Source organism: Zonotrichia albicollis, chromosome 3 (genome assembly GCF_047830755.1).
Source record: "Zonotrichia albicollis isolate bZonAlb1 chromosome 3, bZonAlb1.hap1, whole genome shotgun sequence".
Lineage (NCBI taxonomy): Eukaryota > Metazoa > Chordata > Aves > Passeriformes > Passerellidae > Zonotrichia > Zonotrichia albicollis.
In genome coordinates this window covers 26,357,435-26,384,180 of record NC_133821.1, presented here as the reverse complement: position 1 = coordinate 26,384,180, position 26,746 = coordinate 26,357,435, and positions in this window count along the sequence as shown.

Below are 26,746 nucleotides of genomic sequence, written 5' to 3'. Positions count from 1 at the left end.
ATTTACTGTTTTGTAAATGATGACATATATGACAGCAATCATGCTTTAGTACAAGTGCTTTTCTGTTTTGAATGTCTCATTAGTTGCTTTGCAGGGCTGTACTGGTTTTTTAAGATTCAGATTCAAAATCTCTTCTGATTTCTGCTGTTGGGTTTTTGGCAGTGGGCCAGCTCCAGATATGCATAATATTTCACTGTTAGACCTTGCAAACAGAATATCCTGCTGTGCTAAAGAAAACATTGTGTTTCTTACCACATGAAAATAATCCATCACTTTTCAATCAGCACACATGTATACACTGGTGTGTGCACGCACACACACACACACACACACACACCCCTTTCTACCTGCTTTTCCCATCAGACTCCAGAAAAAATTGATGACTGTGATGTGAAGGGTGGACTCTTTGTACATGATCCATTAAAGTACAAAATAATCAAAATATATCTAGCATCTGATTTGCAAAACAATGTGGAGTCAGAGGGAAGCTGAGCAAATAGACCATCTGAAGATCTCTCTGACCTTGTTCAAGGAGCAGTATCTTTTTGTTTGTTTATTTAAATGTTACATGGAAAGTGAGAATGTAAGTTTAAGGCAAGCTAGAACATCCCTTTGCACAGATCACCACTGCTGCATAGAATGCATTATATAAAAAACGAAAAAAACCCACATGTTTACAAAATACAAATGCTGCCACATTAGTGTACAGCAAATAAGGAGAGATTTTCCTCCTTGGAAATTACACAGGAAGGAGCTTATTCACAGTGGAGCACAGAAAATATGTGGGCGCATGCCCACAGGCTGTGAGAAAAATAATGTGCGTTCTTTCTTTTTTTTGGTATCGTGATGGATATCACTGTGCATTTATGACTCTTTTTCTGTACCACTGAAATCTGCGTGTTTACCAAGGGCAGTGATATCTAAGCAGCATGCCATTTAAAGAAAAGTGGTTAAACAAAAGAATAATTTAGCTATCTAAATTTGTCCTTTGTTTGCAGGCAGACAACATATTACACACCAGTACACAAGTGCTGTAACAGTAGTCAATGAAACTACAGCTAATTGAGGTGTAGTAAATATACACCTTAATCCAACTAAGTATTTAGGCAGTATTTCACTTTACACTGAAGTTAGAACTGCAAGCAGGAGTTAAATCCAAGGGGGTTTTTTTATCCTTAAATGTTGCCCTGCTCTTCAGAATGTAGACACTGTAGGATGTCTCTATAGCAAACTGAGAGAGGGACCACTCAGTAGTGCTGTTCATAAGCTATCATTAATAAATGAAGAGCCTGGAGGTGGGAGGAATCATGATGTATAAACTTGTGGAAACTTCCTCTTTTCCCTCTGCATTCCTCAACATTTTGCTGAATGGTAATGGATTCAGAAATTTAGGAAGTGTAGGACATAGCTTTTTATGCCTATTGGTGATGTGCCAACAAAATGCACATGGACAATTCTGCTAGGTAAGATCACGGGATCTCCAGAGGATTCTTTTTCTCTCTGTCTTTCAAGGCCTTAATATTTTTATCTGTCTGCATCTCAGATCTAAATCCAAAGCAATAGGGTGTAGCAGCAGAAAGAGCAGCACAGAAGCATACAGTGGGCAAGGTTAAGAAGAGGCTCTGAGAGCTGGGGAATCATCAAGGCGTTTAAAGCCCAACATTCTTCACTGCTGCTCTTTAAGTATTTTCAGTCATGCACTTTTAAACCACTGAATTTTGAACTTCTGGTCACCCCTTTCTTCCAGATGTGAAAACAAGAGCCTGTCAGTGGAAAAAGGAGTTCTCAACAGAACTATCACAATGCAGTTTGTGACATGAGTCAGAAATCAGAGTTCTGTTCTGTTGCCATGATAATACTTGATTAAGATAACTTACCAGGCTGTCAGTTCAGCAGTTTTGTTGCCAGTGACTTATTTTTTACTTTCTTAATTATTTTATTGTTCTTTATCTAGGTTTAGGAGATTGGAAATTGATGCGATATATTCTGACATCTTAATAAAGCATGAGAACATTTGGGCAGCCTTTTCAGTTTTTGGGTTTTTTTTAATTACTTTCCTTTGGTGTTCCATATCTTTCAGCTCCCTTTCCAGTTTTCTTTTTAAACATGGAGTTGTAAGAAGGAGAATGTGGAGAGAGTAAATAATGAAAAAAGGCCTTGTGGTTGGAGAAAAAGATATCTGTTTTCATGCCTGACCTTAACAAGGCAGTTACTCACTTTGTACTGATCATTTTACTCACCTATGAGATAAATAAAATAATATATTAATTTTGGTTGAAATAAACAGAAAACATGTATTTGTAGAAAAAGACTGGAAGTCTTTGCCAACATTTTTACTTGTGGAGAAATAAACATTTTTCACTAAATCAAGACTGTTTATCTGACTTTTCAAAGTTCCTTACAAATCCAAATGGAATTAACTGAATCTGTGGTCACTCCAAAAGATGGGGAATATCCTTTGTGGTGGTTTTCTGATCTTAAATGTGAATGAAGTTTTGTGCAGTCTTCAAGAGACTCACTTCGGTGTGTGAAGCAAACAGTTCACTTTTCTCACATACACTATGTTTGTATGTGGAAACAGAATTACTGACTGATATAGTTCCATTTCAGTTGGTGACTTTTCAGAATGTTAACTTTCGTGTTCCTTGTTCTTCAATGTCTTCTTATCCCAGTTACAGAAGCATTTGAGTTTCAGCATCTGAGCGTTTGTAGCACATAGGAAATGCCAGAAAATGTAATTTAATGAACAGCTTTTGCATGTGGAATTATTTACATTATTGTTTTTCACACAATAATGTTTTAATTCAGCAGAAGCTAAAGAATGATGTCAGAAAATCCCATGAACTCACCTTTCAGAATGGCTTGCCTACTTTAGCTTCACATTTCTGACAGTGCAATTTTTTATCCTGTGCATTCACAGGATCCATAAAGAAAAATGTAAGGGGGGATGATGCATCTAGCATGTAAAATACTGGTCAGCCACGTTGCTTGTGTTAATTCCATGTACCACTGTGTAGAAAGCCCCATCTAAAGCACTTTACTGTTAATCCCCTGCTACTGTGAGAAAAGCTGTTTTTCACCCTTAGGGATGAGTGTGGACCCTTTCTTTGGCTCACAGTCACCTCAGCAATAGCATCCAGAGGAGGTGTCCAAGTTTTCCTTTGTCCAGAAGTCTGCTGGCTTGACAGGAGGGACTCTGAGGACAGTGGGATGGAAGAGGAGGAATGAGATGTAAGGCTGGGGGACAGGATCTCTTATTATTTACTCTAGGGAGGGTAGAAGAAATATTCTGAGTCTCCTGGCAGAAAGAGACTGGAGGTCATTGGTGACCAACAGGTAAAGAATATGCTGTTAAAGCATGATGAAGTAGAGAAAAGAGCAGTACATGTGGAGCCTGGTGATACCACCTTGGACCACCAAGAAATAGCTGATGCATGAAATGAAATGCTAACAGTTCCCAAGTGACAGGCAGAGAAGAAAAATAACCAACATAAAAAAAAATTAAGGTTTGTCAAAACACTACCAAAAGTAAGAGAGGGAAGTGCAGTCGGCTAGTTGTTCAAAACACCTAAAAGTGCCAGAAGGCACCTTATGGAGGAAGCATCCATCAGCAAAATGATAGGGGGGTTTTGTTACTGACCATAGCAATATTTTTCCAGGTATTTCCTCTCTGTCTTACATGAGCACTAGTTAAGAAGAGGAAAGCAGTCCTCAATCTCGCTGTACAAAAACACTCAGAGCAACAGCTCTTTTCTCTCTTTCCTTTTACATAAGGAGACATTGTGACCAGAGAAGGATTTCAAACTGGAAGAGGTTTTGTTACCAAGGAAGATGTGGATGACAAGGAAGGAGATGAGGAACAAGAGTAATTGAAAGGGATACCTCCAGCACAGCGCAAGATTAATGTTCCTCCTAATTTATCTCATATTTCTTCCACAGATGATGTTCCGACCATCTATGTTTCTATGGTTAATGCTGAGGGTAAAGAGCAGAGAAGAGCTCCTCGTAGTCTGCTCAGCAATGGGGAGAAAATCCCCTGAGTGATTCCTCACACCTTTGCACCAGGGTAAATGAGAGGTTAGAGGGATTGTCTGGAAGGAGGTGCTAATGATGCTGATCATCATTGGACAAACAAAGACACTTGTGCACTGCGTGGGGCAATTGTGGGAGTGCAATGATTTCTACAATGAAGGCAGTCAACTGTGGTGGAGGTCTGATAAATCAGAAATGCTCTAACTATAAGCTCAGCTTCTCGGTGTACTTGGGAACATTCCAAATTATCTATCACCCTGGTAATTGCTAAAAAATGCCTATATTTTAGATGTATGTGTTTGCAATGTTATTTGGAGTCTTTAGCCCTGTAAGAAAAATTATTATAATTCACAAATAACAATGTGCAACTGTTGGTACTTTATTTTCAAAAGTTGTGCACCTGATACAGGGAATGTGCACAAGGTGTTGGCTTCAGTCCCCACTAGAAGTGAATGGCTAGCAGGAGACTGCTGTCCAAAGAATGACAGTAAATTATTAACTTTTAAGCTACATTTCTATTTATTTATTTATTTATCTAGTCACTTATTGTGTAAGAAAAATTGTATTTGGGGAACAAGCTGATACAAATATATTTGAAAGTACTTTAATATTCAACACGTGAAATATTACCTGCAGAGCACTATACTCCTCTGAAAAGAAAATCATTGTAACTCTTTGCGTGACCTGATTCACCTGAATTTAGACAGATATTCTGAAACTCTCTAACAACAGAATAGGTCTGTCTCTTCTGGTACCTTTCACAGTACTTTGTCCAGTTTTAAATGAAGCAGTCAAGGAAAATATAATCTGTCTAGCTTGTAATTCCCCTGTTGTAATACATTCCTTGTTATGACTTTTCTTCACCCTCTACCTTCCTTGTTTAATTTCACCCTGTTTGCATTTTAGTTTAGCTTAGCAGACATCTGCTTACATTTTTTCCTCTATCCATCCTCATCTCTTGCTGTGACATCAGTCATTGTTTCTGAAGGAATCAAACTACAGCCACATGGGAAATCTGGGGTTTGTGCATTCCTGAGTCCCACAGCTGAAGGGAACCCACCTTGGTGTTCAGATCTAGAAAGAAATTGTTAGAGTGTTAAGGGATTGCTAGATTGGGATAAGGGATTGTAGAACTTCACCTAGAAAGGTATCATACAGATATTTCTTTTTCTGCACTGAAGTTTACACTTCTCCTTTCCATATTCCTATTGGTTGCAATGCTGGGATGTTATTTTTCTCTCTGCCACAAAGATTTAGCTCAGTGTATCCCTTCTGTGAGAGATTTTAAAAGGTGCCTTTTACCTTTAGCTGTCCCTGATGTCTCCCCAGGTATAATCTGTTGCAAGTTTATACTAATGCTAACATTTTTAATTTTTAAACCAACTTTGAATTCTTGCACTTTGCACAAGAAAGCTGTTAAAACCTTGCCCATTTAAAACAAAGAATAACTGAAATAATAGGTTCTTGGAATGTGAATTTTACTCATGTGTAGCAGATTGACACATTCACCAGAAATCTTATATTATGGCCTCTAATTTACTGTGAATCACTTCACATTTACAGTAGAAATACAGATAAAATCATATCCATAACACTGTGATGACTATAAGTGGTCTGTTTAGCTGCTTTTTAACAGACAGTTGAATCAAATAATTTTAGAAATCCCATACCAAAAAATGCTATGCATTTTCCTCTCTGTCTTTCTCTCCCTCTTCACTACAGTACGTCTTGCTGTTTAGAGCAAACTGACTGTGCTCAGTTTGTTCTGTTAGTGTTGCTGACATCGATGTTTTATTTACTGAATTACAGTTGTGTTTGAGGCCTCCTTTATTTCCAGAATATTTTGTTAAAGTCTTGCTTTCATTAGGCATTTTACTTTCTTTTCCTATAAAGTATTTCATGATGTTCTGATCCAGTAGGAAATTTTCTTGTAAAGTCTGGCAAGAGCTGCCATTACTCTGGACTTCTGGGCCAGCAGTGCAAAGTTTATTGTCAGAGTTATCACATCCCTTTCTGTTTACCTGCTGTGTTTTTATGGCTTAAAAATCACATCACCTTGTTTATGATGACAGTTTATTATTGAGTAGGAATATATCAAAAATATTTTTTCAATTATGGCAATAAAACATTGGAGATTCTGCCTAGGCCACGTGATAAGGAGAAATGTAGGGAATGTAATTCCCCTTGAGAAACCAATGCAATTAGTTTAATAAATATAGGAAGTGAAATAATTAGATTAATAAATTAAGAGGGTTTCTATTTGTCATTTGTTGATTATAGCTGGCATTTGTTTGAGTATTATTTTGTTGTTTCTGCAATAGGATTTACTCTTAGTCTAGATGTAAAAAAAGGTCATCCTTTAGTATATTTCCACTTTGAACATATTCAAAGAGTTATCTACATTTTATAAATTTTAACTAAATTCTTTCTTCTTTTCCCAAACCAATATATTCTAGACAAGCGTTAATACACAGACCATTGTTCTATTTGTCCTTACTTTTCTACTTATATAATTTTTCTGCTGACAAATCTTACAGCTCTAACCACAGTTCTGCTGTCTCTGAGGCCTGCCTTTTGCAGCTTTCCCAAAACCCTCTGTTTTTGAGGATTCCCACAAATTCACATACCTACTTAGATGCACGTTTGAGTGCACTTTAAGTTAAATACTCTTATATGGCTACTGAAAAATCCAATAATTTTCGCACCAATGAAGTCTGAGTGAATACAAACACTGATATTTGAAATGCTTCTTTTCAATAGATGGGAAGAAAAAGAGATTATTTTCAGGAATATTTCTTCTCATGCTTGGGTTGTGCAACTGAAACACATTGAAGAAATAAGTTATAAATATATACTTGTCCCATAGTCATTTATTTCTGGAATTCTTCAGCTCTGATCTGCAGTCAAAATATCAATTTTCTGTAGGGCACTTGCTGGGACCCTGGGAAAAGCAGCGAGCCTTTTTGAGGTTGGCCCAGGAGAGCTTCATCCAAAGGAGTTGGAGACATGAAAGAAAAAGGTGCAATGAAACTTGAGTGTAAATCACATCTTTGTAACCAGCACGCAGATGCTCATCACCCAGGGCAAAAATGCACCCCAAAATTAAAGTGAAAAAGACTGAGACCCACCAAGTCATAGTGTGTGACTTTATTATTGTTGCTTTACTAACCGGGAAAGCATCAGCTCAAACTTGTGGTCTGTTTACACTTCCTGGGAATTTTTCATTTAATGGTACGAATTAGTCCATTCCTACAGCTGATGCTGCATTTTTATTAAAAATACTGCTCACCATCATGTGTAGGCATTACTAGTCTTGCCTTACTACTTCATTGCCACTTGGGTGCTACACATGTAGAATATCCCATTGGAATATTCCATTTTCCTGCCTGGTTTGCAACCTCTGATAATTAGGGAGTTGCTGATTCAAGGATGGGCTGGCTGTTTCATTTTTACCAGGACACTGCAAAAATAGAAAGAAAATTCTATGCAATGAAGTAAAAGTAGGACTTAATTTGGACAGCATAGGCACATAAAGATATGGTGGCTGTAAAAGCTGTTATCTTTTAGCAAACAACAGTTGCTTATCAGATAAGACAGTGATTTTAATGAAGAATCATAGATAAGGATAGAGCAGCACATTGATTAATGCACACAACAACTTCTCCTGAAACCTGACTGCATTAGGTGCTCACTCTTTTGTGATGATATGCAAGCTGCAATAAAGCTTTTACAGTTATTCAATATCATGAGTAGTATTAGCAGGATTATCAGAGTTTCTAGTTGAAATGGATGACTCCATCTCCTGGACTTCCTAAAGTTCTCACTTTAAACCTGCATTATTATTAGACAGAGATAAACAAAGGAAAGAAATTCCTGGGAAAGAAACTGAGGGGGAAAAAGGGAACAACATATTTTTTTGTTGTTGTTGCTGTTGTTGTCATACAATGTAACATGAATATATTGTATGTAATTAGGAATTCCCTAATTTAATCCACAGTAGTATACAAAAAACACACCACCATGTTTTTTGGCTGTGTTTGGCTTTTGTAAATGTGCTTTAGAAAAAGGCTGTCACCAGTAAAAAATCAACTAGCCTTTGTAGCTGGACTGATTTATTTTTGAATGCAGGCTATTGTTAAATATATATTTTTTTTTCATTTTCTTTGAATCTAGTCCATACATCACACTTCTGTCATGAAGAAAGTTATACATAATTCCTGGGGCAACACGTCCCCATTTCCCTTTTAGATTTTTCTGATCATTGAACCCTGCAATAAAATGGTCCCATGCACACCTGTTTGACACCTGGGTGGTGCAGTGCATGGGCTGTGGTTTGAGGCACTGAAGTAGAGTTGCTGTGATCTCACCCAAATTCAATACAGCAAAACTTGTTTTAAAGGGAAGTTTTTAGGTCTAGGTGGGATTCTAGAACTGGAGGATGGTCTTAATTTACAGTCATATTCCTGGAATCAATTATTCCTTAAAACTACTGTAAGTTACCAAGCTCACAAGCTGTTTATTGTATTGCACATGAAATTATACTTAAGAAAGTTTGTATCTGCATGAGTAAAAATGTGCAGTATAAGGCTTCTTGTTTTGAATGTCTTTTAACCTGCTGGCTTACCTGAGATGAAGAGAGAAATAATGCAAATGAGTGTGAGTTTCACCGTGCTGTGTGATGTGTGAAGGAAGCATGGAGTACACGTGCTTTGTTAATGTGAGTTTCTCAGCTAGTAAGCCATTGTGTATTAGTAATATCACAATTCAGGACTAATTAATGCATCATTATGGTCTCCTAAAAGGCTTTTGCTACTGTGAGGCTGTGTACATGGGTTAGTATTTGTTCTGGAAATGTTTTATTATTAATACTTTATTGTAATGTGAAAGCTGATTTGGTGCCTTGAATTGCACTTGCACCCCCAGAAGCATTATTTTAATTGGAAATATTTGCAACTTAAAATACCAGACATAAACCATAAATGTGTAGTGGGCCGTTTTCTAGTTCTATAAAAGGAGACTTTTATTAAGGGTAGAGAGATCCAGATATGGCAGCTTGGTGGTCTTGAAACCAGAATCAGAGAATTGGTTCAACGTTAAGAGTTTGTCTCCAATACTCAAGGGCTGATCCTACACATTCCCCTTTTTCAAGCCTGTTTAGGGCCTTGTGGGGAATGCACAACTTTTGAGGATCAGATCTGAAACTCTTCCCAGGGAACATGCTTTTGAAGAACATCTGTTTTGAAAACACCAGGCATGTGCAAACCAGAGTGAGACCAAGGTCATCTGAAGTTTAGCTTTCCTCTACCCAAGAGCTGCCTGTAGTCATTTTGCTAGCTTTATTTTCATCTGGTCCCTGCATAGCAAAAATTCTGCTCATAAAGCAATCACAAAAGTTGTTATGGCCCTAAAGAATGCTGCTGAAAGCAAATAAGTGCTGTAGTTTCTAGATTCCATCCCTAATTAGTAAGAGGGGTCAAGTGTCAGGTCCATCAGTGAGCTGTAGTATTTCAGTTTTCAATCAGTAAAGGTCTCATTCATTTAACAAGACAAAGAAGCTGAGAATTTTCTTTGTGACATTGTTCTGGTTGCCTTTCCTTCTCATGTTATTCCTAGCTTTTTCCTGATAGTTTAGCTTGGGTTTTTTGAGACCGATCTCTGGATAATTCTTTAGTGGACTCTTAAATCACTCTTTTTTCCTGTTTCTTGGCAATATAGTTGCTTCCTTTCCATTAACCTACTGCCTGATTACACCAACTGTCTGAAATGCAGTTTGAATGACTCTTTGCGTACGATCTTATCTGACACTTACATCTCCTTCCATTTTTTAATCTCATTTTAAGGACATGAACTATTTGGAATTCCTTCTGCCCTTTTTATCTAGATTCCATTTTCTTAAATGAAAGAAAATCAGCTTTTCCAAGGGGAATAGTTTAATTGTTCAGGGTGCATGATTTGTGGTGACCTTACAATTGTGCAGGACCACGGTCCGTGGTGTTCCATGCAAGTGATCAGAAGGGGCCATGCTCGCCTTTGAAGTGGGGTAGCTTATCAAAAAAGTAGTAAGTTGGATCAAAATTTCTGTCCAATTAACTATGTCCTTTCCGCATAAGCATAGGGGGTTTTTGTATTGTGGACTGCTGGGGGTTTTGAGTAAAATTTACTGCCAAATCTATGTTTTAACAGACTAGTATGAAGTATTTTCATTCTAACCACCTATTGATTCATCTAAGTTCATAGATGAATAGTCATAACTTGAAAGATTTATTGAGTTCTATGAGTCTAATTTGTCTAGCTTATTTGTTTTACAATAAGGCCACTTTTCTGCCTCTGCTCTTCTGTCTGTTCAGCTTTACTCACTAAACCTGTGGCTCATATTCTCTACTGCTTCCATGGGACTCATCGTATGGCTTGGCATTGTATGGTTTTGATTTAATCAAGAAAAAGATGAAAGTAGGTGAGTGTTACTTTCAACTCCGCAGTCATTTTGCCATCCATCTTAGTCAATGTGTGGCTGCCCAGGACACAGCATTAATGATAGCTGTCAAAATAATAGTCAGAAGGTTAAAGGTCAAGAAAAATATGTAAAAGACTTCAGGGTGAACCAGATGATAAAGTAACTCATTTAGGCCATTAAATGCTAGCATAGTATGGACTTGATGGGTTCATGGGTTACTAGAAGCAAGAAGAGTAAATGGGGACATCTTCAAGTAGTTTACTCTTGTTAAAAGATGAAAAAAGATGATAATAGCATTACCAAACAACTGCACTAAAGGCAATTTTCTTAATTACCATGCTGACCCAACGGTGCACAGAGAGAGGTCTTGTTATTAGAATGAGAGCTTTTACTTTCAAACAATATTAACCCTTCTTGGAACTCTATGTCTTAATTAAGAGTATTCCTGGAAGTTCTGAGGCTCTCAACATTTTTACATTTATTTTTGGGTTTGCAAAGCAATGAGTCAAGAGACAAACCATTGCATCTTTCTTCATTTGTTGAAGCAAAGGGTTCACTTGTTGAAGCAAAAGACCACTGAGTCTATGCTTCATTTTAAGTCTTTCTCCAATAAAGCTATGAGTCATACATTTATGGAAGGAGCAAGGCTGAGCAGTTAAATAGTCTCTGACTGTAAAAACAGTAGTGAGAAGTTGTCTCCCTTTCCCTAATTTTTTCAGCAAGGCATTTTGTTTTCAATTGTTTAGAAATAGGCTTATTTTCTGGAGTAATCTAGGTGAGAAAAAAAGTTTTGCAAGTGGTTATACTTTTTGTAAACAGTGAAATGTCATAGAAAACTAGAAAGCTTTATATGTATCAATAAAAGGCTTTCAGTTTCACAGTCTGTAAATGGGGGCAAGGATTAATAATTTCCTCAAACCCTTAACAAAAAATTCCAGCAAGGTTAATGAAATTTGCATGTGCTGTCTGTCTTCTGCTACCTAGCTGGCCATGGTTTGTAAAGGCTTCATCCAGGCTCTAAGATTTTCTGGGACATTGACTGTCATGCCAGAAGGACTGCTGGTTTGCTGGTTTCTTAAGGGATCTTTTCAGTAGTATTACTTTCATTTGACTTGCCTATTTGTCATGCTCAGATATGTTCTTCTTGAAGCCATTGTATTGTAGTTACATTTGGTGGGGAGGAAATACAAATCTCAGCATCAAGCAGAATGTCATAGGCAGAGGAATTCCCTGCTGTTCCAGCATCTAAAAAATTATGAATGTACAGAATACTTTATTAGAATTTGGAACATTTTTTTAAAAAAAAGGAGGAATAATTTGCAATTATCTGAAGTTGTGACATTATACGACCATGACGAAATAACAGTAAAGTACACTAAAATCAGCTGGACTGAAAGTTTTGGGGAAGTCACTACTGCTACTGTGACAGTCATCCACTGCTCAGAGAAGGCCTATATTGCTACTATCAGTTAGTATTGATAATTTGGGAGGGGGAGACCAATGAAACTGGAGGCAGTGACTGAAACATCTAAAGTGTCTTGCTGTAGAAGGTATTTTTTCTTCTGTTTTCCTTTTGGCTTCCCTCATCAGAGGAGTTTTCAGTGACTATCACTCAATGTGGCATGTCAAGCAGCCTGTTCCCAGTCTTTGAAGCTCAGAGAATTATTGGGAGCATGGTAACAAGGGCACAAATAGCTGTTACAGCACCAGATTGATCTCCATGTACTTTCCCTTCAGAAGCTGTCTTTGAATTGGAGTTTGGCCTAGAGCAGAAGCAAATGATCTGATTTTCGTCACTTATGTCACATTGATTCAGTTCATGGGGATTTTGGTGATGTGGAGAAAAACTAGATTCCTTCTGAAGGAAAATGAGCCAGCAGTTGAGCTTCAGGTACTTCCCAGCCACTCACCAGTGCCCTATAGGAAACAAGTGCCCAAAATAATGGCTGGTCTTCTACATATGTGGGAGGTATATTTTGTCCAAGGAATCAGGTAAAACCTGGTTCAAGTAACCACTGAAAAGGGCATATTCTATAGATATAGGGCCTTCAGCACCAACTGCAGTCATCCCCTGGTCTGCTCTTTTCACACCAAACACCTTGCTACTGTAGAGTCAAGGCATCTAATCTAAAATGATTGTCCAGGCTGGTATATTTTCTGTGTCACTTGGTAATTAGTTTAATTATATTATTAAGAATCTGCAGTATATCATACTACTATATCAAATTCTATTTCTTTTAATACTGTAATATCCTCAACAATCCCTACTAATTTCATGAAACTGCTGGGCTTGGCATTGTAAAAACATGTAGGAATTTTGGCTAGAGCCTCTTGAAAGACCTTACAATCTACCTCAGTGCAATAAAGTGAGCAGCGTGAAGGAAGGTCTTTAGCCTTGCTTCCTGGGAGACAGATAAAGTGATTTGTCCAAAATAAAATAAAAAGTATAAGGTAGAACTAACGTTTGAACTTATGTACTTTGAAAATCATTCCAGTGTCTGGACCGAGGCACTGGCAAGCTTATTTTCCATCAAATTTTCAAAGCAAATTTGCTCATATATTTGCACTATTTGTGAGTCTATAGTAAAGCACTGTATTCCAGCCTTATGGTAAGTATAAAATCATATATCTTCTGATGTCTGGTTGGCAAAAATTGTTAGCTGACCAGGCAAAGAACATCTGAATGGCTAATGGAAACTTTCTCTTCCTGCTAAATGGGGCAGTTGGCTAATTTGTTTAGCTAAACTATATTAGCCATGGGGAAAGTTTTATTATCACAGACAAAAGCAGGAAGCAGGGAATGGACATGCTGTATTTTTAAAATTAAAGTAATTTTGAAAAACAAACTCACTTTCTTATTGATTATTTCAGTTGTTAGATTAGAGGCTCATTACTTTTAATAATAGGATAATAGAAGATAGAAATGGAAAAGATCTATTAGATCATTGAGTCCATCCCCATTACAGGAGCAGGATATAGTCAGGTATATGTGGATGGATGTATCAAATATTAAACTCATATGACACAGTAAATCCTCTGTTTCCTCCACAGAGTGCTGATGCTAAGAGCTTTGACAGTGAGTTGTTTACTCTCAAAAGCAGTTTCTGAGCTACCTTCTGGCCAGCTCTTAGGCAGATGTTTAGTTGGGAGAGCAGGATCCCAGGAGCCCAATGAGAAATAAGGTCATGGTGTGGCCTTTTTTTCCCTCCCATAGCTGCATGCCTGCAGCTACTGGCAAGTGAATTTCAGCATGCACTCGGGCACAGCCAAGAGATGAAGTACAGCTCCTTGATTTTTTCTAAGTGCATCGTTACAGTGAGAGAAAGACAGAGACTGAGGAGTAGTTTCTCTTTGCTCTGTAGTGCCGCTGGGGGGAATGGGGTAACACAGGAGATCGAGACACCAAATCCAGTGGCTCACTGGTTTTTTGTGCACTCTGCAGCTGCTGCCATAGGGACACTGAGAGTCAGGTGAGATGTGCAAGAAGAAAGTACATTCCAGATGCTCAGCACCTGGTTTCAGGCAATTGATCTTAAGCCTCTTCATCTCTCTTGACTTCAGTTTTGTAGCAAATAGGCCTGTTTGGAATTGAACACCCCTTCCCCACAGAGCCAATCCTCTTCCCACAGACTTGGGCTCCATGTTAGGCTCCATAATATTTATAAGGAACATGTGAAGGCTTGTGGGGTTACTTGTGAACATTATGGAAAAGGGGTTGGAGGTGGAAGTCTTACTTTACATGTCCATGGTTAAGCTTCTGGGAAGCTTCATAGATGAGGAATCCAGGTTTCCCCAGAAGTATAAACATACCCAGTCTTAAGAGGCTACCTTTACAGCCGTCAAATAAATTTATTTGATACAAAGGGGTCATAAAGACTTATTGTGGGTTTTTTCTTTATTCCACACTCCATAATTATGGTGGACGAGAATAAGAAGACCTTCAGCTTAAAGGAATACTTCAGCTGTTGAATGTCAAAAAAACAGAGACTGTGTCAAACAGTTATATATATATATATATATATATATATATATATATATATATATATATATATACACATATATATATAAAATGGACTGTTGAGAAGCAGTAGTCTGGGTCTGGTTAGTTCTTTCAGGTATTACATCACTGGCATTATTAATACTTTACCCTGTAAGCAGTCCTTTTATCTTCCCGAGAACTCCAGTAAATCTACTCATGTGGGTAAGGGAGTAGCATTCATTTACCGAGCCTACTCAAACAGGTGAGGAGGCATATTAAATTCAATAAGAACTAGTCTTGTGCAGAAAGATTAATCACCTCACTAAGCATTCAAAAGATTTAAGGAGAAAGTCAGCCCTTTTTGATTCTGTCCTTATATTGATTTTGGGGAAACTGCTAAATTTAGAGCAATTAGATACATTGGAAGTAATTAAATGCAAAAGTGCTGTAGCAATTAAAATGGGAGTCCATGCTGCATATAGAACAGTTCAAGCATTTTATAGTGTTTCTCAATTTCCTTAAAAATTGTAAGATTTTTTCAAAATTGATGCCTTCTGCAATGATGCAGCCCCCTATTTTGTTTTTTAAAATTGGGCCATGGTACTACTCACTGGTTTTTTGCTGTTAAGTAAAATTTGAGGTTTGTTTTTTTTTTTTTTTTTTTTTTTAAAGTAAGTATAGACATAATAATTTTAAGTCACAGTGTATTGCACATGCCCAGAACAGCCTCGATCATTTCCAAATTCAAGGACTAATAAAAATTGGAAGCACTCCAGTAACTTTAAATTACTTTGCACATTGAAGAGTGATTTAAAGTCATTGAGCTGATTCAATTTTTTTTATATATGCACTTCAATTTGGAAGTGAGTCAGATGGACAGTAGTGTGCTGAAGAGGTATGAGACATATTGAACTAATTTAAACATTTTTAATTCAAGAAAGAGAGAAAGGAGGGGTAATGAGGTTCCTAATAAGAACCAAGAAACACCCCCATTTACTGCCACTGTGTGGTTAGGAGAAGGATGATAAAGCAGTGAAGGAATGACCAACACCATCAAGGAGTCTGCTTTTACAGTATTAGTGTGCTAGTGATATGAAGGATTGCCAAAATTGGTGGGATCTGGAAAAAGCCCTGTGATTATGCTTTATTTATTACAAGTATTGTTTTCAAAGAGATTTGCACACCTGTACATATTTTGTTTTCCTCTTACAGATAGATCAACAACGGGACAACTGACTGACTTGAGGAAAAGCACAGACACATGTGCATACATGTGTGTGAATGCAGGCAATGTGCAATTTGGCTTCACAGCATTTGTTACTTGACACTGGCATGTATGCAGAAAGAAAAAAGCTGGCATATGGAACTGCCTGGCAGCATGTGAATATTACTTCAGCATTCATGCACAAGATGCATAAAATTAAAATAAGAAAATACTTCTATTTTGCAAGACAGTGACATGATGGCCATTCCAAGGTTAGAGAAATTTATCCATTAATAAGTTGCCCTGGTCCTCCATAATCTATCCAGTGGGAATGTGTGATATTAGTATCCTAGCTGAGTTTTTTGAACAGATGACAGACTAAAGCCTTCACATAAACTGCAGAGGTAGACTGGGATAAAAAAAAAATCCAAAACTAGGGGAAAAAAACCCCAACAAAACTACCCAAATACTGACTTTGCGAAGAGACCAGTAGTTTTTATGTGACTCTTCCTGCAGAAACAAACATACTTGTCTATTTTAAGAGGAATCAAAGAAAAATTTTGATAGAGAGAGATGTTTGAATACATCCATTTTCTTTGAACATTAAATCACCCTTTGAGTAGGATTTTGTTTTGGGGGTTCTCTATTAATCCAAATTAGACATAGTCAGCAGTGATCTCTGATTCTAGTTACAGAAAAAAAAAAAAAGAGGAACTGGCATATTTTACTCAAAAGTCCAGTAGCAGAAGAAAGGTGGGATTTCCTCCTTGTTCTCTGCCACATATTTTCCTCATATTCAGGAAATTTCACTGTGGGTCAAGAATTCATTAAGTTACAACCTGACTTCAACAGTAAAAATCATGCCAGGTAATATGCATGTTTCCATAGCAGATCTTGCTGTTGCTGTTTGTTGGCATGATCTCACATTAGCCTTTACTGGACAGATATTCTACCTTTACACAGAGTCCTATGGCATGGCATGGACACACTGACTGCTAAAATTGACTTAGCAGTTGTGGGCATTTTAACTTCATGGCACTAAGCTGGGGTAAGCTTCTTCTAACCATATATTTAGCAATGACAGCTGACAAGATGTGAAAGATGTTTTTTCTTTGTGAAGCCACATTTTGCTCCTGTTGCCTTATTCAGCTCCTTCAAGGTGTTCTTTAAAGTGACCCCACTTTTAATGGTAAGCCACTCAACCCCTGAGTGTTTGTAACCATGGCAAGAAAAGGCCTTCATATAAAATACTCTTTGTTTTGCATTTCCCATCAAGAAGACATTTTGCATTCTCACCATGGAAATCCAGGGCCCAATCTTTTATCACATTTATATCTCCATGCTTTCCCAACATTAATAATAATAATAATAATAATAATAATAATAATAATAATAATAATAATCCTTTTTCTTCCAGAGAGGACTGAAGCATGCCCCAGTTTTCCAGAGTATCAGCAATCTCAGATTTCTGACCCTCTTTGTTTTTGTTTCTCACTTTGTGTTTCCGTTCACTTTTGTGCTTTCACTGGTTGATCGTATCCTAACAGTATCCACCACCCTTGAGCTGTGTTCAGCAATACCAATCCACTGGGTGCTGTTTAGTAAAGAGGTTGCTCATCCCAGTAAATGTGATAAAGCAGAATCGAAGTAGGAGGAAAGGGTTTGTAAGTTTAAGACTGATCTACATGTGCCATGTTGGGCTCATCCATGCTGACTGTCTCATTCAGGACTGTCTCATATTCAGCTTTTCTTCTTCCTCTTGGGTTTGGATGCAAGCAGGAAACCTGATAGAGAGGGCTGTCACATGAGGGATCAAGATCCCTTGGCAGAAGGGATGCTCCTAGATGATAAGCAACACCTGGAGATTAGCTTTAGGCAGCCATGGATTGCCCTTTATGGTGTAAGTTGCAACAACTTGTGTTTGGGAAATTTCAGAAGGCCAAGCTGCTTTTCATCAATCTGTTTTCATTCATTGTGTGCAGTTTTTGATCTCAAGTACATCTTTCAAATGGTGTTATCTACTTCCCTTACCATCATTTCCTGAGCTCCCAGGGGTTTGATTGTATGTTGTTTTAATTTCTATCAAATTAGATAGCCTCTCAGGCACTACAATAATTGTTGGCCTATAACAGCCACTTTACTGGAAGTCATTAGGAAATTTTCCAGCCCAGCAGTATACAAAGGAATGACCCCCAAGCCTCAAATGCTAAACGTTTAGTGAGGGGACCACCACTCTCATGAATCTGATCCTAACTCAGACAAAACTTTCTTGGTTTATGCATTAATTCTTGCTTTTGGAGTTTTCTCAGAGAGGTGATTCATGTTTTCACTTCAACAAACCAAGACCCTGCTCTAAAAATCTATTCTGGGCATAAACCCCAGCTCTCCCCTGATGGAATTTGTTCAAAACCAATACAAATATCTGGCCCTCAAAGTGGGTTTTTCACACTCAAAGATAGTATTATCAACTCACCTTTTAAATCTACTTAGGGTTTCTTTAAAAATGTGCTGTATCTTGCAGAGGCAGCAAAACAATGCAGTAGATATGGAGGCTATTCATTTTCATTTACTAGATAAATCAATATTCACATAAAGCCTGAGTAACTTGTTGGCACTAGACTATGCAGCACTATATTTACTAAAATTTGTCAAGCTTCAACCAAATGAGCTTTTTTATTTCTTTAAAGGGGAGTATGTGTTTTCATGTTGCATTATATGAAATTGATAGTAATAGTAAACAGTAATAATCAAGTTATTAATCTTCTCTGAATAGTCTAAGGGAAGGGGTTTTTCTCAACATAAATAGAGTAAGTAGAATTACAAAAAGCTGCACTAAACCTTTGTGTGTGACTGAGAGAGAGATGTTTCATACTCCATAGTTTACAGGCATGTGTTATACTGTACACACCGTCTGCAAGCACTTTAGAAAATCCTGGATGCTTAGCATAGTCTTAAATCAGGCATGTTGCCAATTGTGGATTAAGTAGAGGATAGCTGGGTCATTTTCCGAGGAGTTCCTTTACAGTTCAGCCTTTTTTCTTGGTGTTAATGCTTTTACTGCTGTTGGGTGAAGGGAGGAGAGGCTTGGAATACCCTGCCCTAGGGCCTCCTAAACTGTTCATCTGTCATGGATCATGTCATGGAACAGAAATGTTTGTTTTTGCTCCCATTCATTTCAACTGGCAGCCAGTTATTATTAGAATGAAAAATTAAGCTATTATGCAGTGGAAGCCTTGCTGGCTCTATCAAATTTATGGAGTTAATACAGCAAAATTATCCTTTATAGTGGGTATAAGCAGCTGTATATATAATGCAGGCCCCTTCTTGATCAGTCCAAATACAAAATGGCAGCCTTGTTTTCATTATCAGCATTAAAGTTTGATATGGTGTGTCACCTTATTTCAGAAATTTCAAGGGAGCAGTTAATAAATTAAGAGTACTGTGGGTGACTTGGTTAGACATTTAAGTCCATTCTCTGATCTTCAGGGTCTGCAGATATGCTGAGAAACAGAAAAATCATAGAATTTCCTTAGACTTTCCAAAATGTTTATTTTCAAGTGCACTTGACTTTATGTTTCCTGGGGTGCTATTTGAGTGGATTTATTTACTAATTTATTCATTCATTTTAAATGGGGAAATTAGCTGTATCCTTTACAAACAAAAGAGAGGTGTGAATATTTTTATCAAGCTTCATATTCTTGAGAATCTGGGGTCCCAAAGTCTAGTGACTCATACACCCTTAGACATAAGGCATTCACAAGGAACAAGGTGCCCTGTGAGAATAGAAGGGGATGAACTATGCAAAAGACAGAAAGCCAAATGAATAAATAGGAGACACAGCCAACACGGAAAGAGTTTTAATAATATTTCTGTACTTGAAGTTGCAAATTCCCCACAAGTTTTGCATGGAGTGCAATCTGTTCTAATTCAATTTTTCTTCTCTTAAAGAAATTTCAGATCCACCTCAGTAATGCAGGCACCTTACCAGAGCATGCCACTGCAGTATAAGAGATATTTATCATCGCAAGATTTTGCCCCCACTTTCTTGTCTCTAAAAATAATTGTAGTAAAGTTGTTAAGTTGGGGTTAAGTGGAACATCTACACAGATATGGGATTGTCTTTGCAACATGTACTCCAGATGTACTGTTTCTGTGTCTTATTGGCACATTTGGGATGGATTTGAAAATAAATAGAAGCAAGTTTTTAGCATCTCATACAGTGATTAAACCCATCTTTGGAACTAAGCAGTTATTGTGTGAAAGTTGTATTGCAGGAAGACAGAACAGAGAAAGAAACATGATTTTCGAAAGCAAAAACTCTTTGTGAGAAAATGTGAAAAGATGTTAAGCACTTGAAATTCTGAGTCATGCCTGCTGAAATTATTCATGTGGAGTTTATCAACCTGTGTGTACCAGTATTGTAGAGGACCAATTAATTGCACTCATAGTTGCCTTTGAGCTATTTTGAAAATAGAAAGAAGTCATTTTGTTAATGGTTTAAACACCACTACAATCATTATGTACAGTTTCTGCCAGATATTGTCTTTATAGTAGATGGAAACACAAAATTACTCTTATATTTTATGGTCCCTAATGAGTTTTGATGAGAAACTAAGAAAAAGGAATTACAATCCGGTAGTTAAATACAAAATATAATTATTAAAAATAAAATTTGCTGCACCACAACTCTTGGCCAGAACATGATCTTTCACAATATTTAAAGAAATTTCTATGAAGCACAATCTTGAGGAAAGAAAGTAAAAAAATTCTTTTATCAAGTAAAAGTTGCTTGAAGAAGTAGCAGAAACCTTATAAAAAGTGGATCTGGTGTTCAGAATTCACTTTCCTTTTAATGAGGTTCCTCTTTTAATGAGCTCCCTGATTAGCCTGAAGGTGTCAAGAGAAGGCAGCTGTGTACGTACCAAAGCTCTCTGCATCCACCTCCTTTTCCCTTATCCAAAGCCCCTCTCTGACTGGCTCCCTCAGCAGCCAGGCATGCCTCAGCTTTGCCTATCTGTTGTTTTGTGCCTCTCTGTGTGCAGGGAAGGTGCCTTTTCCTTGCTGTCCTTCTGAGAGGCTGCTGCCCTACTCCTTAGTGTGTGGAACTTTTCTGGCAGAACAGGTTTACTCTGTCTTGGGAGGACTTTATTTGTTTTACTGCTGGGTAGCACCAGGCATGGGACAAGACTCTCCTACTCCTAATTTATATGGTAAGATCCATCTGAAAGGAATAGGGAAACAGTGATTCTGGCTCATATTAAAAAAGACCCTTTAGTACAGATGTGCTCCAAGGCATGTACAGATTTTTTATGCCTCCTTTATGGATCCTGCTATCCTATAAGAGTTGTAGGAAAAGTCTGAAATGCAAAAGACCTCCAGCAGTGATAAAGTGAAATAACTGGATACGCAAAGAATTTATTTGTTGGTGAACGGCAACACAATGAATATGTGTTTGGTTATGCTGCCAATCACAAAACACAGAATATCTCATTTTCCTTCAACAGTAGTAGGAACACAAGGGGATGTTTTTAAGTTTTGTCACAGGTGCTAATTTCTGCTGGTACCTTGGTGCTTTTAAAAGGTATCATGAAACCTTAAAGATGTTTTAAGTAAATTTGGAAAGATTCACCTACTGGACTACTTAATATAATAGTGGTCATTTCTGAGATTATCTAGGAAGAGCATAGAGATATTACATTCTAACAATGACACAGCCAGCTCTTGCAGAGGTCATGAGTGCCAAGGAAAGCACACAGCAGCACATTGATTTTTATTAATATCCAGTAATCCAGAATTTGCAATGAAATGGAAGTTAAGCTATTGTTCATCTTTAGATAAACTTTAAGGTCACAAACTGAAGAAGTGCTTAGAGGAATGACAGTCTTGTGAGCGTTGGAAGTGCATAAATCCTGGGGATTGCGTTATTTCTGGCTAAACTTTTTGTGTTCATCTTGAAGGGATACGTTTTCATTTTAGCCTATTAATCTCAGTATATCTTTTTTTGACACAGACCTAGTAGGAATTTTAGAGACTACAATATAGACTCCAGATGCTAGGTCCTCCTTCATCTTTTTGGTACACCCTTTAATCCATAACAACCAACACATTTATTTTATGAGCCCTCACAATCAAGAGAGTCTTAATATCCTTTCTGGCAGGTTTTGACTCTTTGATTTCACATTATATAGGGGACTGGATACTTTGAACATACTTTAGAAACTCTCAAAAGTAAACTTTTTATGGTACGATCTTTACATCTCCATGGTAAATCCTGTTGTGCTTTTAAAATGTGCTCACAGGCACATGTATGGAAGTCTAGCTGTATTACAAGCTGAATGATAACACATGAGATTGTGTGCTGGTTGTGAGTTGTAGGTTGACAAGGTTAGTTATTCCAGACACAGTGACCAAACCTCACCGGAGACATCTGTCATCCAGAGGAGGGAGAGCCCTCCTCTCCTGGTTTCATGGCAGCCCTGGTACTAAGTAGTGAAATAAAACACATACAGATCAAATTGCACTAAAAGTTGGTATTTGTCTCTCCACCACCGAGATCTGTTGTGGTGAACATAGCCATAGGTTTTCTTCTGCTCTTGGAATTTCAGGCAAAGAGAATTTCAATTCTTTTCACTTTATTTATTTATTTATTTATTTCTCTGAATGAAATAGATTTTTTTTGTTTGTTTTCACCAACATGCCCCAGTTGATAATGTTGGGGTTACAGTATGCTTACGTGAGTGCAACTCTGATTTTGGTTCCCAGCAGGTAGAAAACTTTCTTCCCTTTTTCTTCTTTTTATGTGTGCATGTGCCTCTGCATCTTCTTCAGAAATGCAACTGTTAGAATTTGTAAATCCTACCTGTGAAAAGATGACACACAGGGAAAAGCAAAGATGTTTACCCATCAGTGAGCTAGACAAACATCTTCATTTCAGTGATTCAGACAACAAATCAAATAAAGAAAGAAACCCTCTGATGAGTTTCTCCATTTCTTCCCTTTATCCAGCTCATCTGATGCTGAAGTGAAATACATTTCTGCAAGTACAGTCAAGCCATAAATTGAACAATGAATATCTTGTCCAGTAAAGCTCATATCCCAGCTGGGGTTTTCAGCAGCCTGAGCAACATTTCTGAGGGGAAGACCTTTATGAATGAGATTAAGGAGTGCCCGTGTTGAGCAGGCACTGCTCTTTTCCCACATGACTGGAGGAGTAATGACTCTGTCTGTGCAAGATCCTGGCTGCTCTCCTGCCTGCAGAGGAAAAGAGGCACTCCAATCCCATGCTATTTATGCTGGGAACATTTGGGAGTGAGTTGGGCCGTACTTTTTACCTCCCTCTTTAATCACTGCTCTGGGTTGATTGAAAGGTACTGAGACAAGTATTTGAAGGTGGTTTTATGCCTTGCTTTCTTAGTGCTTGTATTCCTAAAAATCTGGTTCCTTCTGCTGAAGTGTTTGTGCCCTGTAAGAGTCACCACAAGAGGGATTTTGTGCTAAATTCTGGTCAAGGGTGTAGGTTCAGTCTCTTGTGCAGTCTCTAATAGTGCCAAGGGTACACAAGTACCCCTGCAGATCTGCTTTTGAAAGCCCTCTCCTAATGATGTGATTTGTGGGTACACTGATATGAGTCTTTGGATATGGTATGCAATGGAAATTACAAACAAGACAATTCTATAATGCCAATCAAGCTGTTGTCTTACTAAATTTTTACCTCTTTGTTGCTAAATAACTGGCATCTGCATCCATATTGGTGGTCCTGAGCGGACCCTAGGAAGAGTGCTGAATCCTGTTGAATGTTGTACACTAAAAACAGCCCATGTGTTGCTGCCTGGGTTTTTCTGGGTTTTTTAAGTAAAAACCTCTTGGATTTTTGCCAGTGGCTTGGAAAGAGGCTGGATTTGGACTACTGTATTTTCTTTCTCAAACAAGAGATTAAAATCTATTTGGGTTTTTTTTAGTGATGATGAAAATTAGGAAAGGAAGGGCACATGTCAATGTTAGTTTGAAGCTATGCTGGTTTAAACCTGTTTTTCTGTTTCAAGTACTTGCCATATTCCATTTGGTAGCTGCAAATCCATAACAGCAAACACCTTGTAATCTTTGTGGCTAAGGTTTGACAAATTATGTGTAGTGTGCTGATGATACAGGAGGTGGGTCTGCTGTATCTGCATGAGGGAGGGCCCAAACACCCAGTTCTAACACACATTGTAAATCTGCTGATGTTGGAGTTACCTTTAGTACTGAAGAAAGAGGCTCAAGACCCAGAGGACCACTGCAGTCTTGTGAGCCTGACATTAAAACCAGTTAGAGGGAGAAAAATCAGCAAAAAAACAAAGATGCGGGGGGCGGGGAGTCTACATCAGACTTTCCCCTTTGCTAAGATAAATTAGCAATTTATTATTAACAACATTTTCCTACAAACATGGATCAGGAGTGCTCCTGAGCTTTTTGGTTATTTTCATTCTGGGAGTGCTATTTAGGTTTGGGGACAGGAAAAGCCATATTTCATTGCCGTTATCCAGTATTTATCAGTGAGAGAGGCTTCAATTCACATTTTCACCATGTATTCTCTACACAGACACGGAGAAACCCAGATGTGCAGATAATGTCACCCACATTTTGCCCTGGCTTCAGGACCATAAGCTAATTTTATAACAATTGACGGTGACTTAAACTAATGTTGCTAGGGTGCTGTCAGTGATGCTGAATAAATAGGGAAGGACTTCAGGAGAACAGCAAACAGCAGCTGTGACGACTTTTGTTCTGAAGCTACCTCTGCATGCCAGATTTTACCCTCCAGGCACAGCAGCAGAGCACAACTCCCACCTGTTATCTCTCACCATTGAGGCTTGCTTCTTTCTGTTTAAGTTAGGTTAAATATTTCTCCTTTTCCCAGGATTCAGAGCTCATCAGGCCAGCTGTGGTGCACAGTCTTGAAACACAAAACAGCTGGAGACATAATGTGAACAAAGTTCACCTTTTCTTGTTTACATTTGAAAGCTGCTGCACTGTTTATGGGATGATGCATTTGTTTAAATGAATGTCCAGCTATTATTGATTTTTCATCTCCGCTTTTTTTTCCCCTTTATGATTGTGTCCCTGGTGTTGTGCAGCAGAAATCTCTCACTTTAACACACCTGCTCACAAACTGACTGTGGAAAGAATTAGGCCATATTCTCCCTACTGTTGCTGTGATGGAACTCAGGCATGTATTAACCCAAGAGACCCCATGGAGTCTCTCTCTTTCCATTTGGCATCCCCACAGTCCCATTTGAATTTGCACCTACCTGTTGCATAGTGTAACAAAATGTCAGCTGAGTAGGTAGCTCCCTTTTCTTACCTTCTTTCTCCCCTTCCTTTTGATAAGAGGCACTGCCTCTGATCACTCTGATTCTGGGATTGTGTGAGATGGAGCAAGAAGCAGGCATAGAAATTGAGAATTTCAACGTCTTTAAGGGTTTGGAGAACTAGTAGCTTGGAGGTTGTATACACTGCACATAAGAATCTCAGTCAATAATTTGACATTCCCAACAACTTGCATTGAGCTGAGGTTTCAGTTCAGGGACAACAGCTAGTAGCAATGGCCATGGAATTTCTGAGTGCCTGCTACACCTTTCAGAAGCTTTTATTTTTCCTGCTCATCAACAATTAATTCTTTGTTTTGTGCTGAATTTGTCTATATTCAGCTTCACTCTAAGAGGGTAACTTTTATGTATTAACACTGATCCATATTACTGCTGTGATTACTTCATTTATTTTTAGTACTGTCTCAAAGTGCTTGAAGTTTTGTAGGTCTGGTTAAGGTAAGACAGAAACAGCCTGGTGTGCAAGTGCCATGCTTGAGGCATCAGTGCTAAACATCAGGTGATCAGAATTGTTTGGATGAGGTCCTTTTTTTGGTTAGAAATGGTGCTTCTCCCCACCACCATTGTGGAATAACTTACTTGGAAGGAAAGTTTTTTCTCTTTTCAGAGAAAAGTTGGCTCATGCCCTAAAACCTGGAGATTTATGTTCTTTAAAATGTGTGTGGGTTTTTTAATCCTGTTCAATGTAACTGTAGATGGTCTCCATAGCCATATAAATCCTCCACTATTCTTTGATCCAGCCAAGACCTTGGCTTCAGGGATACCTGGTTGTTATGTATTCTACTGAGTTAGAGTGAAGCTAACTGCATTTGATATGGCTCCAGTGCTCAATACAGGGAGGAACTTGCTTTAGTCCATCCAAAGGATTTACACAGTATAATCTGTGGGTCTTCTCAACAAGCCAACATTCTTAGCTAGCTCAGTGTAAGCATAACCTCTCTCTCAGTCTGTTTCTTCTTTTAAGGATAGATCCTGCACTCCTAAATGCCGATCAAGGCAAATGGAGGTTGAAAATTCTGTTAATTGACACAGGCTGAAAGCCTCCCAAGTGCTGAATTAATTCTGCAGAGAAAATTCTTGAGAAGGTTTCTTCTAAAATATTGTGTATATGGGTGTTTTCAGTTTTGCTTTGTCACTTTTGCATGTCACTTCTCGTCTGGGTTTGTCTACCAGATGCGTAATTTTGTGATATCACTCTTGGGGAAAATTGTTCCCGTTCCTCTTCTTTTAAAGAGTCACAGAAGTTACTCACTTGTAGTCTGTGATACTAAATTGTCCAATCTGTCCCTAAGACTTCTAGAAGTCTGCTTTCTAGTGGATGTGAAAAGCTGGAATTCATTCTTGAAGAAGCTTGAAGCTTCTTTAATGAGAAAATAAGATCGCTTTAATCAGCCTCGATCTTTTGCAGTCTAACCATATATATGACTGAGATATGAATACCCAAATATAACTTTTGTTCCCTGTTATTTCTATTCTTTAGCTATGTAAACATCAGATTCTTTTAAACATGACAAATCTGTGTTCCAATGAAGCCTGTAAAAGTCGCTCAAAGTCCATCTTCCCCATTTAGTTAGAGTAATTTAAATCTGGAACAACTCAATTTGCTTAATTTGAATTGCATGAGTTGACATAGGTGTGGCTGACAGAGGAGGCTGGCTAGCAGTTCCCAACACCAGGAAATCATGAGATCACACTTGCTGCTTGATCCAAAG